The 14,793-nt window shown below is 50.7% G+C and overlaps 1 protein-coding gene across 5 annotated transcripts in view; it reads left to right on the top strand.

Annotated features, from left to right (window-relative positions):
• The window catches only part of CNTFR (ciliary neurotrophic factor receptor), a 474,506-nt gene that overhangs the window by 213,524 nt on the left and 246,189 nt on the right, over positions 1–14,793 (top strand). The window lies entirely within an intron of this gene.

The raw sequence follows: 14,793 nt of genomic DNA, 5'->3' as shown, positions 1-14,793 counted from the left end.
TATCTAGTCCCAGCTTCTGGCAGTTAGAGATTTAGGGACACCCCAGAGCATGGGTTTGCACTTCTGCCCATTTTGGCTAATAGCCATTGATGGATCTATCCTCCAGGAACTGATCTAATTCTTTTTTGAACCCAGTTATAGTTTTGCTCTTCACAACATCCCCTTGCAACGAGTGCCACAGGCTGACTGTGCTTTGTGTGAAGAAATACTTCCTTTTATTTGTTTTAAACCTGCTGCCTATTCATTTCATTGGGTGTCCCCTGGTTCTTGAGTTATGTGATGGGGTAAATAACACTTCCCTATTTACTTTCTCCACACGATTCATGACTTTATAGACCTCAATCATATCCCTCCTTTGTTGTCTCATTTCTCAGCTGAAGAATCACAATCTTCTAAGGGCTGGTCTACACTATGGGGGAAAATCGATCTCAGATACGCAACTTCAGCTACGTTATTCACGTAGCTGAAGTCGAAGTATCTAAGATCGAATTACTCACCAACCTCACAGTGCGGGATCAATGTCCGTGCTCCCCATGTCGACTCCGCAACTCTGTTCAGGTTGGTGGAGTTCCGGAATCAATATAAGCGCGTTCAGGGATTGATATATCAAGTCTAGATGAGACGCAATATATCGATCCCCGAACAATCGATTGCTACCCGCCGATATGGCAGGTAGTGAAGACGTAGCCAAAATCTCTCCTTGTATGGAAGCTGTTTCATACCCCTAATCATTTTTGTTGCCCTTCTCTGTACCATTTTCAAGTCTAATATATCTTTTTTGAGATGAGGTGACCTTAACTCTACTTATTTAAGATGTGGGCATACCAGGGATTTATACAGTAGCATTCTGATATTTACTATCTTATTATCTATCCTTTTCCTAATAGTTCCTAACATTGTTTGCTTTTTTTTTTGACTGCCGCTGCACATTGAGCGGTTATGTCCAGAGAACTATCCACAAGGAGTCCAAGATCTTCCTTGAGTGGTAACAGCTAATTTAGACCCCATCATTTTATATGTATAGTTGGGATTATGTTTTCCAATGTGCATTACTTTGCATTTATCAACACTGAATTTCATCTGCCATTTTGGTGCCCAGTCACGTTTTTAGTTAGATCCATTTGTAACTTTTCAGAATCAGCTTTGGTTTTAGATATCTTGAGTAATTTTGTATCCTCTGCAAATTTTGCCACCTCGCTGTTCATCCCCTTTTCTACATCATTTGTGAATATGTTGAACAGCACAAGTCCTAGTACAGATCCTTGGGGGCCCCTGCTATTTACCTGTCTGTCTTGTGAAAATTGAGTATTTATTCCTAGCCTTTGTTTCCTGTCTTTTGAGGATCCTTGTATCCTTCAGTTGTGGATCCCTCTTATCCCATGCAGCTTACTTTGTTTAAAGAGCCTTTGGTGTGGGACCTTGTCAAAGGCTTTCTGAAAATCTAAGTACACTATATTTGCTGGATCACTCTTTTTGACCCCTCAAAGAAAATTCTAGTAGATTGGTGAGGCATGATTTCCTTTTACAAAAGCAGTGTTGACTCTTCCCGAACAAATCATGTTGATCTCTGCGTCTGATAATTCTGTTCTTTGCTATAGTTTCAACCAGTTTGTCCGGTACTGAAGTTAGGCTTACCAGCCTGAAATTGCCAGATTTGCCTCTGGAGCCTTTTTTTAAAGGTTGCATTGTGTTAGTTATTCACCAGTCATCAGGTACAGAGGCTAATTTAAGCGATAGGTTACATACCACAGTTGTTAGTTCTGCAATTTCATAACTGAGTTCCTTCAGAACTCTTGGGTGAATGTCATCTGGTCCTAGTGACTTATTACTGTTTAATTTATCAGTTTATTCCAAACCTCCTCTAATGCCACCTCAATCTGCGACAGCTCCTCAGACCTATCACCTATAAAGAATGGCTCAGGTGTGGGCATCTCCCTCACATTCTCCGCAGTGAAGACTGATGCAAAGAATTCATATAGTTTCTGTGCAACAGCCTTGCTTTCCATGAGTGCCTCTTTAGCACCTCGATCGTTCAGTGACCCCACTGCTTCTGCTTCTGATGTACTTTTTAAAACATTGCTGACGTGTATGTATCTTTAGCTAATTGCTCTTCCAATTCTTTCTTGGCTTACCTTATGATACGTCTATACTTGGCTTGGCAGAGTTTATGCTCCTTTCTATTTTCTAGGTTTGATATTAGGAACCACTGTTTCACTAGGAGGGTGGTGAAGCACTGGAATGGGTTACCTAGGGAGGTGGTGAATCTCCTTCCTTAGAGGTTTTTTAGGCCCGGCTTGACAAAACCCTGGCTGGGATAATTTGGTTGGTGTTGGTCCCAGGGCCAGTGCTACCATTAAGGCGAACTAGGCAGTTGCCTAGAGCGCCAAGATTTGGGGGCACTAAAAAGCATTGCTCCCAATTTTTTTTTTTTACAGCGTTCCTCCCTGAGTGCACTGTTACTGCTCCACTTCTCCCTCCTTCCAGGCTTGCAGCACCAACCAGCTGTTTGGCGCAGCAAGCCAGGGAGGGGAGGAGAATTAGAGCGGGGACAGTGTGCTCGGGGAGGAGGCGGAGCAGAGGTGAGCTGGGGTGGGGAGGTGCCATATGGCTCCCCGGGGGAGGAGCTGCTGCGGAGGGGAGGGGCACTGCTGTGGGGGGGAGGGTGCCTCAGGGCAAAGGGGGGTGCGGGGAGCTGCTGCAGGGCTGGGGTGGTCAAGGTGGAAGTTTCGCCTAGGGCGTGAAACTTCCTTGCACCGGCCCTTGTTGGTCCTGCTTTGAGAAGGGGTTGGACTAGATGACCTCCTGAGGTCCCTTCCAACCCTGATATTCTATGATTCGATGATTCTATGAATGGGGGTTGTACTGTTGGGTACATTGGGAGCAGAAGCCAGTCTCTGAGCTGCAGCACTCCCTACAATTCCAGTACAGAGCAGATCTTCTTTCCAGCGTATATCACTCCTGGCCATGTTCCAGTCCTGAGCCCCTCCCCACCACACACACACACACACACACACACCTCTAGCCATGCCTGTCCTGCCCCACCAACCCCTGCTCTTCCAGACCTGCAGCCTTGCCGTGGTGTTCCCATCTTGGATTCCCCCACACCCAGCTCTGCTGGTGCACCTCAATCCTGCAACCCCACCCTGCTATTTCAGCCCGGGAATGTCCCTTGAGCAAGCTGGGTTTGTGATCTAAGCAAAATCACGTTACCATCAGGCTAAGTTCTGCCAGGCTATTACCTTGAACCCTAAAGCGGATTGAAACCCAGCTGGGCTGAGACGTGCAAAACCAACACTTACGTAGGCTGGAATTGTCAACGGTTGCCCTTTGTTTGTGGTGCCTGGTGCCTGGCGTTGGATGGGTTCAAGGGGTGACCCCGGAGGCCTGCTTTGCCAGGGTGCAGAGCGCTCCCAGCGGCGGTGAGTTGAAAAACACTGCATGAAATGCCATCCATGTTGTGACAGTGTACCCCATAATGCTTTATGGGTTGGGGGTGCTCATAAATGTATGTATGCTATAACTGGAATAGGGTTTTGCTACATGTAAAGGCTATGATCTACTGGTTATGTTCATCCTAATTGTATGCAGGCACCATTTGTGTGTTCAGAGTTATGAACATTGGCTGTATAATTGCTTGATTTCAAGTAGCCCTTTTGGTCACTTCCTGGGAAAGGAATGTGCAAATTAAGTGCCCAATCCAGACGCACTTAACAGACAAAAGAGCGTGGAAGACTCCAATCCACATTAGAAGTCTACCTGAGGACATTCAAGGTAGCATGTGGGTAATGACTGCTGCCTGCAGGTCCTGAGTCGTGCATGGACATGTGTCTTGCCCATGTGATTCCAAATCTCCATTTTTTGACTGGATTATACACAGGGTGAGGAGGTGGTCTCCACCCACAAGAGAAAGTCTATTTAAACCCCTGGGAGACCCCTCCATTTGGTCTTCAGCTGGCTAAAGAAGGAGCCTCTCCACCACCCCAGGGTACTTAAAGGAAACTGAAACAAGGAACAGTAACCACAGGGGGTGTGAGTGATTGCTGGACCCGGGCTAAAAGGAGATTAGCCTGTCAAAGGGAACATTCTGGAACTGGTGAGGATCTTATCTGTATTCAGTTTGATTAGACATAGATTTGCGCATTTTATTTTATTTTGCTTGGTGACTTACTTTGTTCTGTCTGTTGCTACTTGGAACCACTTAAATCCTACTTTCTGTATTTAATAAAATCACTTTTTACTTATTAGTTACCTCAGAGTATGTATTAATACCTGCGGGAGCAAACAGCTGTGCATATCTCTCTATCAGTGTTATAGAGGGCGAACAATTTATGAGATTACCCTGCATAAGCTTTCTACAGGGTAAAACGGATTTATTTGGGTTTAGACCCCATTGGGAGTTGGGCATCTGGGTGCTGAAGACAAGGACACTTCTGTGAGCTGTTGTCAGGTAAACCTGCAGCTTTGGGGCAGGTAATTCAGACTCTGGGTCTTTGCTGAAGTAGACAAGAATGTCTGGCTCAGCAAGACAGGGTGCTGGAGTCCTAAGCTGGCAGGGAAAACAGGGATAGAAGTAGTCTTGGCACATCAGTTGGCAGCTCCCAAGGGGGTTTCTGTGATCCAACCCGTCACACATGTTTTTCCCCGTTAGTGAACATTTTAATTGAAATGTGAGAAAGTTTCCAGCGTCTCTAGTCTCAGGACTGGTTGGGGGCCAATGGGAAATGGAAGGGCTTAGCACCACGCAGGGTCAGCAGCCAAAGCTGCCCTTATTCCTGTGCTGTGCTTTTTTTGTCTAACTTTCCTCTCAACTGGCTGAAGAATAAAGCTTATGCTTCTGAGAAAACCAGTGCCGAGTGGCTCCGAGAAATAGACTCTGTAAGGAGACAGAACAGCATTTCAGGGCTTTCTGTTGCGATCCCACCTTTCTGTTTTCGACTGAACCATGTTTTGTTATTGTTCAGCATTATTATTATTATTATTCCTGGCCTTGAATGGACTCCTCGTTAGCAATCCTAGGATAGAGGAATCTGGAGCCCTGCTCTCACGTTAGGTACATAAGAGCTATAGCGCCCCTCTCAGACGCAAATTTTATGTAACCATCCCACTCTTCCCTGCAACTCGTTCCCTGATGTGGAGCACTAATACCCCCTAACAAACATGCTAATTTAAGAGCTGTTAAAGCTGGGGCCAGCGCGAGGTCACAGTCCACACAAACAGATGGTGTTTTGTCCTCGATAATTAAATTTTCCTGTATTTTGGGGCGAGAGACTTTTTGCCTTTGATTTCAGCCCAGCTGCTCCCAGCCCACTCCATTCTCCTCGTTTTTCTCTCCTCCTCCTCCTAAACAAATACCAGCTTAATGGCTGTGTCGGGATTCAGAGGTGGGGGGCTAGGGTTAGGGAAAGGGTGCAGAGCCTTGTACGTGGGTCCTGGCTCCTTTCAGGCTGCTGCCTGTAAAAGTGAAAGTGGGTTTAAAAAAAACCAAACCCTCGCTCCAAATCCCAAAGCATGTTCACGGCCAACGTTGGATGCCTCGCTAAGGAGTGACTTCAGAATCCAGGGGTCACGGAAGATGCACAGATTGAAAGCAAAGCCAGATCTCTTCCAGGTGAGCTCAAATCAGCTCTGTATGTGTCAGCTCTGCCTGGGCCAAGTGCATCTCTGATGTGCTCACCAGCTGTTCCCTGGGCTTTCTCAAAGCAAAGCTCTGATCTGCTGCTGCGCCTGCTTCAGCCGGACTCCGAAGGAAGCCACCTCCCTTTGCCCTGTGCCTGTAACCTCTGAAGACCCTGAAGAAACACTGCATACCCTGGAGGTGGGGGGAAGCGCATGGAGCACTTTTATGACTGTGGAGCTGATGCACTGCGCTGGTCAGGGACAGAGGGCAGGCCGGGTCAGCAGCAGTAGGCAGCCCCAGTCTGCTGTATGCAGCAGTCCTTGCTGCAACAAATCCAGAGTTATTAGCTGAGCAGGGAGGATGTCCAGAGGCGGAGGGGTGGGGGTGCCGGGGCTTGGAGCTGAGTTATGGAGGTCCTACTGTAAGCTGAGGTGGTGTTGAGGGAAAGACAGTTGCCAGAAGGCGCCTGTGCTTGATGCATGGGAGAAGAGGGGGGGAGCAGAGGGGAGGATTAACTTCCTCCCTCATGTCCCCAGGAAAGTTTTCAAAGAGTGACTTTGTTCTGGCACCCAGAGAGGGCAGATCCCCAACTCCCCTCCAGAGCTGGCCTCCTAGCCATGCCATCCTGGTGGATTAAGAGGCCTGGCCCCACAGGGCCACTGATTCTTTGGGAAACGTAAAGGAGAACAAAGGTCAGGACAGCCACCTCCCACGCTCTGCTGGCTGGCTCTCTTCCCTCCTCTCCACGCCATGCAGCAGCTAGTGGGTCTGTTGGTGAAATGCATTCGCTGCTGCTGCCATCTTTAATGTAGGCCTCACCTATTGACAGCAAGGATGACTCAGTATTTAGGCTGCTAACCTAGAGTGTGGGAGCCCTAGTTTCAGTTTTCTGCTCTGCCACCGACACCCTGTGTGACCTTGGCCAAGTCACTTAGTCGCTTGGTGCCTCAGCTTCCCCATCTGTACAATGGGGATAACAGCCCTGCCCTACCTCACAGGGGTACTAGGAGGAGCAATGTGTTAATGATTGTGAGGCCCTCAGATGTAAATCACTGGATTTTTAAGGGGTTTTCAATTATTATTTTTTAAAAGCAAATTCAGCAGGGGCAGAAAGGGGCCAGATCGAGAGCCTGAGTCTCCCAGGCAGGGGACAGCTCCGGATCTCCACCCCTGCTGAGTGGCAGAGCGTGCTGCCCAGTACCGCTGTGCCCCTGAGGCAGGGCACAGGGGTTAGTGTAAGCCTTTTGTCATCAACCAAGGGGGCTCGCTGGGCTGAGCCCCACTCCTGTGGGGCCAGAGAGGAGCCGATGGGCAGAGTCTTTGGGCCAAGCAAGAGGAATCCAGGATTTCGTAAGCAGTGGGATCAGCCCAGACACTGTAGGGACGCTGCCTCCCCCAGTGCGTCCCCTGCAGCTGTGATCTGAGCCAGGAGGAGTGTGAGCTGCTACTTTCCCGTCTCTGCTGCAGCAGCTGGGCAGCTTGGACTCTCCTGCTTTACACCCACTTAGAGACCTTGGAGACCGACGCCTCCTGCAGAACAGGGGCCAATTAACCTGCCCCATCAGGGTGTCTTCCCCAGCCCCAGGGAGCCCAGTCCTTGTCATGAGAAGGGAGTTGGCTCTCTTGGACCGACTCTGACCTATTCGCTGCAGAGGCTGCCAGTTGGGATGGGGGTTTTGGTGACGTCCAGTGGGAGATGCACGGAGCCCCCAGGGGCATTTGTTACGGACCTTGCTCGCCTGTCCGTCTCGCAGGAGGGGCGGCGTTGAGATGGTGCAGTGAACGCAGTCCAGGAAACTCTGCCATGCGAGCAGCGTTGTTTGTAAACTGCCAGCCCAAGTGTGGCGCAGATGTTTGGAGTCAGATGCAGCTTGCGGAAGAAAACTCTGAGCCAGCAGCAAATAGGAACAATTTGCCTTCTATTATCTCTTCTGCGTTCCTCTCCTTCCCCATATCTTAGATTGAAACCCCTGGCCGAGGAAAAAACCTCCAGCCTCGTTTACCCTCCACACAGTGAGAGTGGGGAGCATGGGCATGAGGTGTCAGGGACTAGAGAGGAGAGTGGGATTGGGCAGGTCCCTGATACCCCACCTGCCCTCTTCACTACCTTGAGGGTAGAAACAGGGGCAATTAAATAGAACGGGGATCAAGGGAGCCTAATGATGGGTAGGTGGGGGTGTGGCCCAGGCGATTTTATCAGCTATTTGCTCACATAGGAGGGGGATGGACACAGCATTGGAGGTTCTAGGAGCCCGGTGGAGTGAGGGCGAAGAGCGAGGTTGGGGAGCGGACTGGGGTTGCACAGCAAGGGAAAATGGGGGTGAGGTAGGTGAGGGGGTCCCGTGCCCTGGCAGGGGGTTGAGTGGGTCCCAGGGGAGGGGTGAGTGGGGTCAGGTGGGGTTGTATATGTTGGGGAGGGTGTTAATTTGTTACCAGGCATGTAAATAGCTATTTAAACAGAGGTCTTGTCTGCCACTGAAGGGACCTGGCCTGGTTCGATGCTCCCATGATATTGGTAAATGATAGGCAAGGGCTACGCTCAGGGCCGGTGCAACCATTTAGGCGACCTAGGCAGTTGCCTAGGGCGCTGGCATTTGGGGGGCACCGTTTTCTTCGCAGCGGCTGGATCTTCGGCTGCCCTGGTCGCCACTGGCATTTAGGCGGAGGGAGCTGGAGCAGGGAAGCGCAGGGAGGGCCACCTGCAGCAAGTAAGGGGGAGGGGGGCGGCACGCAGGGGAACTCCCTGCCCCAGCTCACCCCTGCCCCGCCGCCTCCTTGAGCGTGCTGTGGCTGCTTCACTTCTCTCACCTCCCAGGCTTGCAGCACCAATCAGCTTAGGCACCGCAAGCCTCGGAGGCGGGAGAAGTGAAGCAGCCACGGCGTGCTTGGAGTGCTCATGCACGGAGCAGGGGTGAGCTGGGGCGCGTGGGGGTCCCTGAGGGTGGGGGGTGGGGAGCTGCCGCAGGGGGTGTGCCTCAGGGCGGAAGGGGGGAGCTGCTGCGGGGGGTGGGGGGCACCTCAGGGTGGGGGCTCGGGGACGGGGGAGGGCGCAAGGTGGAATTTTCGCCTAGGGCGTGAAACATCCTTGCACCAGTCCTGGCTGCACTCTGCTGCAGGGGGCTGGGTGGCAGTGAGGCATACGGCCGGGTAAGGCCTTTCCTCTGATGGGCCCGTAGCACTTGAATGAATCAGGCCATGGTCACACTGCTCCCTGAGGTGGGTCTCACACCCACGCTAGGGCTGTCACCTTCATAATATTTCACAACCAGACGCTCCAGCCAGAGTGCTGGAACCTCTCCCGCCCCCCCTCTGCCCCCGAGGCCCCGTCTCTGCCTCGCCTCTTCCCCCGAGGCCCCACCCACCATTCACTCCTTTTCCCCCCTCACCCTATTACTCGCTGCTTTCCCTCCCCCCTGCTCAGGAGGGACTCGCCTGCGGAGCCAGGGCCGGGAGCTGCAGCCACCCAACGCAGGTGGGAGGTGACCCTGGCTGAGTAGGGGCTGGTGAGGGTGATGACCCAACACCTCCCATCCTCCCCCGCCTACAGTGCCTGGTCAGTATTACTGACTGGACTTTCCGGAGGAAAACCAGATGAGGAAACTGCCACTTCCAGGGATGCAGAGATTTGCCCAAGGGCACCCAGTGCTGGAAACAGAGCCCAAGAGTCCTGGCTCCCAGGTGGGCCTAGATGGCAGCAGCTTCACTCATCCTAGAACCAGGTTGTCTCTACAGATGGACACTCCCCGTCACACGGGCTGATCCCGAAGTCATTACTCAGGTTTAACTCAGTCCTTGCTCAGGCTAAGCTCCCAGTGGCTTCAGTGGGAGGACTATAAGTGAAGTGAGGCCAAGACGGTGTAAACTGGAGATGTCAGAGGGAGTTTTGCCTGAGTGGAAAAGCAGGCAGGATGTCAGGCCTGCTGATGCTCCCACAATGGAGTGTAAGGCATCAAACGGCATCTCCAGGAGACATGAGGGACTTAAATTCCCCTCTGCACCCAGAGGGCAATCTGGCCTCCTGGCAAACCTGCCTGGGGATAGGGAGTCTGGCTGGAACCCTCTTTGCTTGCCTATATTTGTGTAGATTAAGCGATAGTGACGGCCACTATATATTGGAATAGGAAAAGGTGCAGAGAGGGGCAACATGAGTGATTAGGGGCATGGAACAGCTTCCATACAAGGAGAGATTAAAAAGACTGGGTCTGCTCAGTTTGGAAAAGAAATAACTAAGGGGGGATATGATAGAGGTCTGTAAAAGCATGGCTGGTGGGGAGAAAGTCAATAAGGAAGTGTTATTTACCCCTCCTCATAACACAAGAACTAGGGGTCACCCGATGAAATTAACAGGCAGCAGGTTAAAAACAAACAAAAGGAAGTACATGCAGTCCTCGGGCTTATGACATAATTGGTTCCTGAGAATTTCATCGTAAGTCAAGTATCAGAGGGGTAGCTGTGTTAGTCTGGATCTGTAAAAGCAGCAAAGAGTCCTGTGGCACCTTATAGATAACAGACGTTTTGGAGCTTTCGTGGGTGAGTACCCACTTGGTTGGATGCATGCCGATGAAGTGGGTACTCACCCACGAAAGCTCATGCTCCAATATGTCTGTTATCTATAAGGTGCCACAGGGCTCTTTGCTGCTTTTACATCGTAAGTCAAAACATCTTAACTCGGAATCACAGTCCATTCAATTGCAGGACCGCGTGTTGTAAAGTCAAAACCAATTGTTGTAAGTTGAATCAGGATGTCAATTCCAAAGCTTCGTAAGTACCGTTCATCGTAAGTCGAACGTCATAAAGTTAAGGGCTGCCTGTATTTCTTCACACAATGCCCAGTCAATCTGTGGAACTCTTTGCCAGGCCAAAAGTCTAGCTGGGCTCTAAAAAGAACTAGGTAAGTTCCTGGAGGATAGGCCCATCAATGGCTATTAGCCAGGATGGGCAGGGATGCAACCCCATGCTCAGGGTGTCCCTAGCCTCTGATTTCCAGAAGCTGGGACTGGACGGCAGGGAATGGATCACTGGATAATTACCTGTCCTATCCTGTTGGGTCCCTGTGAAGCATCTGGCACCTGCCACTGTCGGCAGACAGGATACTGGGCTAGATGGACCTTTGGTCTGACCCAGTGTGGCCCTTCTCATGCCAGCGTCCTGCTAGGACTGGTTCTTTGAAAGCAATATCACTAACGATTTCAGCAGCTTCTCCCCTATTAGATGCTTTAAAAAATACAGTCTGCTTGTGTTTTAATTTCACCTGGAATTGATAATCTGGTGTCCAGCCTCCCCTGTTCTCTGGCACGAGGTCTTACACGTGTATCCGGAACACAGACTTTCTAGCCACTTCAGTGTGCAGAACTACCTGAGTGGAAGAAGCAGAGGTCGTGGGCTTCTAGGCTCCTGTTCATTAGGGCTGGTTGCTTGCTGTGCTAGTCGATTTTAGGCCTGGATTGCGCCTCCAAGACTCAGCCCAGCATGAGGTGAGGGGCTGCACTGCTCCAGCGTGAGCTCTGTGAGAGATTCGACCCCAGGGAAACAGAATCCCTCTCCAAGCACTTCCCAGTGAGCACAGCTGGTGTGTGGTGGAGGGGAAGCAGAGCCAGGAACCCATCTTCTTGCCTCCTTTGGGACCTGAGTATCCTTGGAGGATGGGTGTGAAGGGAGTGAGGCCTGTACACTCTGCAGTACATGAACTGCAAACCCCGGGGCCAACGCAGCGATTCAACAGCTTGCATCCAGCTCCTCCAAACAAATCCTCTTCCACGTTGCAGGGCGGGGGAATGGCTTGGTTGGTAGCATCTGTGTTTGTCTGGGGGCAAGCAGATTGTGATTTCAAGCCCCCTCCCACTTCCACAGGCTCCTACCCGCTACTTATGCTGCAGGCACAATACTAGGGTGAGGGGCGTGCTGCGCTGTGTAAGCTGCTAGGCTGCAGCGCAGGCGTCAAACCAACGTCCCTTCCCCAGTGTCTCTGGGTGCCCTCCAGGAGACAGTTCAAGATCCCCTGGCTTTTTAGGGATTAACGCCAGTGTCCCAGCCAGCAATACACAGGCTGGGATGCCCAGGCTGTGTGGGAGCCATTGCTGTGTGAGTGCATTTCCCAGCACTAGCAACCCCTACATCACTGCTCTGGGCTACGTGATGTATGAAAAGTGCTGAGAAAACAAGCTCCGGTCTGTTCTACCAATACTAATTCTACCATCTTCGAAGCCTTCTCTACACCGGGATGGCAGCTGCCAGGGTAGCTGCCCCAGTGTAGAGACCAAGGACACAATTGACACCAGTGCCACCCTATTTGAGCCAGCGCCGCTCACCCCGACATTGACAAGGCCCCAGAGTCTGCCCTGCACGTCCCCGTGGAGCACAGACCCCAGCTGCACATCAGCTACTCAGACCTCAAGACAACCTGATATTCCTTGATGGAAAAAGCAAATGCAGGAGCGAGTTGGACGCTGTGTGCGGCCGGGATGTTTCCAAGCAGGATCGTGCCAGAGCCAGGGGAGGATTTTGGAAACGAAATGTTAGTGCTTCAATCCGAGGCTTCTTTTCTTTTCCTGTTCGTTTTGGTTAGGACAGCATGTGACTGTGAGAGACTTTGGGGATGTGCTGGTTCTCTGCTTGTGTTGTTAAGGGGCATCGGAGAGTTTGTAAAGTGGTTTGGACGCAAACTTCACTAAGGCAGAATTCTGGGGTCATCTGCAAAATTGGGCCAGGGCGGGGCAGAATTTGGCAACATGAGTCCAATAAAAAACAATCACTGGCCTGAACCTTTGCCCAGAACTCTCAAACCGAACCCCAGTCCACCCCTTTTCTGAGTTCCCTAAACAGTTTGCGTTGTTTTGGTTTTTTACACTACACTCCCAATAAGTTTCATGTTCGTGTCTGGAGACTAGAAATGGCCATGCCAAAATAAAGTGAGAAAGCGCTGCTCCTGTAATAATTCCAGCCAGAATGGATGCAGAATGTACCGGGAGCCACATGAGAAGAGCTGTTCTTGGGCGATTGCCAGCTTCAGTTTGCAGATGCAAGAAGTTTTGATAAACATCTGAACTGTTCGCTGCTCCTCTCTGGCTGAAATTTAGGGTGTTTCCATCTTAGCCCTCGAGCCATTGCTACCTGATCTATTGATTGTGCATTAGTTCTAGTGATCAGTTAGAAATGCTCATTAACACTGTAGTTTGGCAGGGGCCTGCCTTGTGACCAGATCCAGAAGGATTAGATTTATTCCAAGGACTCCAGAGTGCATGAGAGTGTATCAGTCGTTGGAAAGATATTGTGTCCTTGTAATATTTTTACGAGTACTTAGCAAAAGCACTAACATCCAACCCAGCAAAGTAGCTAGAGACAATACAGAATGCTTAAAGCAACCAGCATCAGAGCATCCATATACTCACACCATGCCCCTCAGAGACCTTCACGGTGGTGAGACAGGTGATCCATGAGTGGTTCTGTGTGCATGCCAAGAAGATCCCAATGGCTTACGCCGTGGAGAGCTCTATTATAGGGGTTTGTGGCTGACACGAATATTCATAAGGCTGTTCAGCCTCATTAATTCATATCTAATCTTCCTCACCCTGATAACATTGGGGGAGGGGGGACTCTCTTCTCCTGGACTATATTATTTACCTCAAACTCATGATCATACACACTAGTTGGTTACCATAGCACTTTTGTAGTTGAACATCTGTGGATGTTCCTGTCCTAAAATTTCCAAAGCTAGCACTAACTGGTATTTTGCAGTTATCTATCCACAGTTTAGTCCTACTGGTTTATGACACCAGCCTGTCCTACGGTATTTTATGATCACTCAGTTACTCATGCTAAGATGTATGCGAAGGCTTTTGGGCCCCATGCTTCAGTCTAAGCTGTTGTCTTACAGGCTTCGAGGCCTGTAGGCTTCTTGCATTACTGCTCTAACTTACGGATAATTGACTTCTGCCGTACATAGGATACCTGTACTTAGACGCTACACCATCTATCCATGCATCCCTGTATTCTCTCTCTCGTTTTTATACCATGCTCCTCATCTTCAGAACCTTGTGAGGTTCTCCCACCAGCAGCCCGACGTTTCATTGGGTCATGATGCATGACACTGAATGCAGTCCAGAGGAGGGGGCAGACCTGACTTCCAGCACTAGGCTCATCAAGTGATGCCGCAATCTTGGGGCGAGCCCTGCAACAGAACAGGGATGGGGATGAAGGGCCCCCATGTTTGTCCTTTGGAGACAAAGGTGGTCACCAGGTGTCTTCCTGACTTTGCGTGTCTTGCTGCCTTGAGGTTACTGCATTGCCACGCTACAATGTAAATAAGTCTTCCAGTCTCACTCCTTCTTCTTCGAGTGCTTGCTCATATCCATTCCAATTAGGTGTGTGCGCTCTGCGTGCCACGTGCGTCGGAAGATTTTTACCCTAGCAACACTCGGTGGGTCGGCTGGGCGCCCCCTGGAATGGCGCCACCATGGCGCCGGATATATACCCCTGCTGACCCAATCGCCCCTCAGTTCCTTCTTACCACCTCTTTCGTTAGTTGGAACAGTGGAGTGCGGTTTTACTGACCTCCACCTCCCTAGCTACTCGTAGTTCTCTAGTTATTTCTTAAAACGCCCCAACTCTTTGTCGCGGTAGCAGACCGAATGTAAGGCCTACCTGTTTCCTCTCAGAGGATCTCATCTTGGGTGTCGACGTGCATCCGCACTTGTTATGATTTGGCTCATATTTCCCCAAGCCACATCACCGCGCATTCTACCAGAGGTCAGGCTTCATCGGCCATCTTTCTGGCTCGTGTACCTATCCAGGAGATATGTCACGCAGCTACCTGGTCCTCGGTCCACACCTTTGCTTCGCATTATGCTCTGGTTCAACAGTCCAGAGATGATGCAGCCTTTGGCTCAACAGTTTTGCATTCTGCCACATCTCACTCCGACCCCACCGCCTAGGTAGGGCTTGGGAATCACCTAACTGGAATGGATATGAGCAAGCACTCGAAGAAGAAAAGACAGTTACTCACCTTTGTAACTGTTGTTCTTCGAGATGTGTTGCTCATATCCATTCCACACCCGCCGTCCATCCCCACTGTCGGAGTAGCCGGCAAGAAGGAACTGAGGGGTGGTTGGGGTGGCAGGGGTATATATCCAGCGCCATGGCAGCGCCACTCCAGGGAGCACCCACCGAGTGTTGCTAGG

The sequence above is a fragment of the Gopherus evgoodei genome, chromosome 6, assembly GCF_007399415.2.
Source record: "Gopherus evgoodei ecotype Sinaloan lineage chromosome 6, rGopEvg1_v1.p, whole genome shotgun sequence".
In the NCBI taxonomy this organism is placed as follows: domain Eukaryota; kingdom Metazoa; phylum Chordata; order Testudines; family Testudinidae; genus Gopherus; species Gopherus evgoodei.
This window is presented reverse-complemented; position numbering and strand designations above follow the sequence as displayed.